We start from the raw sequence: 2611 nt of genomic DNA, 5'->3' as shown, positions 1-2611 counted from the left end.
CACACACACACACACACACACACACACACTGTTGTATTACTAAATCAAAAATTTACTTTTAAATCTTTTTATTCAGGAACAACCAGTTCCTTTCCCCTCCATCAGGCGCCCTGGCTGGCCAGGGGGAGGCAGTATAGAGACCAGGATTACTGCATGTTTTTGTGAGGGTATCTACCCTAGGAGACACGGGGAGAACATGAAAACTCCACACAGAAAGGACCTATCGCCAACCCCACCTAGGGTTCTCTCCTCTGATAACGCGGAGGAGAGAACACGCCCCCAGCGCCCACAGCGTCCCCCAGCGGGAATCCGAACTCAGGTCCTTCTAGCTGTGAGGAGACATTGCTACTGACTGTGCCAACATGGCCCTAAATCAACATTTTAGGATGGTGATTTTATGAATGCCATTTGTAATTTTTTTGGCCATGTTTAGCCATAAGCCTAATGCTGAAAAATAACTGATCTATAAGCTGACAAGTTACAGTTTTTTTCGATTGCTAAAACACATTTTTCAAAACTGTACGTTTGTTTCAAAACTGCACACACAAAACTCCAAACATCAAACACAAATTGCTAAACCCTGGCATCCCTTTGCAAAACAACTCTTTGCCATCAAATCTCTTAACATGTTCACAAAATGGAACTCGTGTTTTCATTTGGTAAACACAGCCATATTTTCACATGACACACACATGCATTCATTGAATAAACACAACTAGCTTTTGGCTGAACACTACCAAGCATTAGGGATGGGTATCGTTCACCTTTTAATCGATACGATACCTTTTTCGATACCTGGGAATCGATACGATACCTTTTTCGATACCATTTTCGATACTTTTTATTTATTATTATTATTATTATAATTATTATTACCCTTATTCTATGGTCTATTTTATAGACGTTGGATCATTATCATAATAATAAACATTATAGGCTATTCTCGGCTATTTTCACAGTAACGAGTGTAGCCTATTAAAGCAGTCATTAAACTTTCAGTAGCCCAACTGTTACAGATGCGACCGGCAAGAGGTGCATTCAAAAGTATCGAAACAAGGTATCGTTCGTTTTTACGTGAACCGATACTCGATAGTATCGGTTCAGTGAATCGATACCATTACAGTAAAAGTATCGCCGACGATACCCAACCCTACCAAGCATGAACAGAACACTGAAGAGCAAAATTGAAAACACAATTGTCGAAATGGAACACACTGAATGAATGTCAATTACTCTGGTAAATGAACCAATTCCCTTTTTGTAAAATGACCCAGTGTATGCCCACTAATCTCATAGACAAACATAAAACAGCAAACAAATATGCAGACAAAACATTTTATTGACTGTAGGTCCAAACGTTTACCCCCAAACACTCCAAACACACAACGCCTCGCGATCGGCTGTTTTAAATAGTTTTGTGCGACAGTCTTGTATGATGTAGCAGGGCTTTGCTTTACCAAAAGACGTACACATTTGAAACTTGGAGATACAAGTTCTGCCCGAGAGTGACAATATTTTAGTGATTACAGTATGTTGCGAGGAAAACGTTGAGATAATAGCCATTTTGGTTAGAACTGACTGAAAATAACTTTGTACTTCAAGTTTAAAATTATACTAAATAATATTTTTTCAAGTGTCCAAATAAATTCCAAATATTATCAAATGATCTCGCGGCACCCCTGAACTGCCGTCGTGGCACCCCAGGGTGCCCCATCACCCACTTTGAAAACCCCTGGCCTAGAGTGCCGCATGAAGCCCTGACATGCCTCAAAGCCCACATCTCCACAAGCCTCCTCCATGGCCTGAAGCAGTGGGACCTGGCTCTGAATTGCTCGCCTGACCCGAAAGTTTAGAGATTTGAATATTTGTGTGTTGTGGATTGATGCTTTGAGATTTTATGTGAGAAGTGTGTGCAAACCTGAAAAGTGTGTCTTGTGTTTTGACAACAAGGTGATGTGAAATTTACATCAGAGTGTAAAGAAGGAAAGTCAGAGTCTAATATGATAAGGAAATCTAATGTAGTAACAAATTGAGTCAAGCGATTGGGGACAGAAGTAAAGGTTGTGAAAATTGTGCCAAATGTTTGAAAAATGTGTTTTAGCAATCGAAAAAAAAAGTAACGCATCAAGCAGCGACGCATTGTGAGCACCAGCGCACACACACACACACACACACACACACACACACACACACACACACACACACACACACACACACACACACACACACACACACAAACCGTGCGCTTGCAGCAGGGCCTCTGCGGTGAAGAGGGGGGCTTGCAGCATGTCTGCTGTCTCCACGATCAGCATGTCCTTCAGCCTGCGAAGGTCCTGCAGCTTTAGACCCTCATATGGCTGAGAGAGAGACATAGAGAGAGAGAGAGAGAGAGAGAGAGAGAGAGAGACAGAGAGAGAGAGAGAGAGAGAGAGAGAAAGAGACATAGAGAGAGAGAGAGAGAGAGACAGAGAGAGAGAGAGAGAGAGAGAGACATAGAGAGAGAGAGAGACAGAGAGAGAGAGAGAGAGAGAGAGAGAGAGAGAGAGAGAGAGAGAGAGAGAGAGAGAGAGAGAGAGAGAGAGAGAGAGAGAAGGAAAACATTATTGCGAGC

The 2611-nt window shown here is 42.1% G+C and overlaps 1 pseudogene across 1 annotated transcript in view; it reads right to left on the bottom strand.

The window, feature by feature from the left end:
* LOC308292816 (ankyrin repeat and IBR domain-containing protein 1-like) overlaps positions 1-2372 on the bottom strand; it is a 109972-nt pseudogene extending 107600 nt beyond the window's left edge. Inside the window, exon 1 of the transcript in view lies at positions 2240-2372. The product of the transcript in view is annotated as an ankyrin repeat and IBR domain-containing protein 1-like (transcript). The remainder of the gene's footprint in view (positions 1-2239) is intronic.
* Positions 2373-2611: the final 239 nt, after the last annotated feature.

Source organism: Nannobrachium achirus, assembly GCF_963921795.1.
Source record: "Nannobrachium achirus genome assembly, chromosome: 10".
Lineage (NCBI taxonomy): Eukaryota > Metazoa > Chordata > Actinopteri > Myctophiformes > Myctophidae > Nannobrachium > Nannobrachium achirus.
Note: the sequence above shows the minus strand (reverse complement) of the source record. Positions and strands in the feature narration are given on the sequence as shown.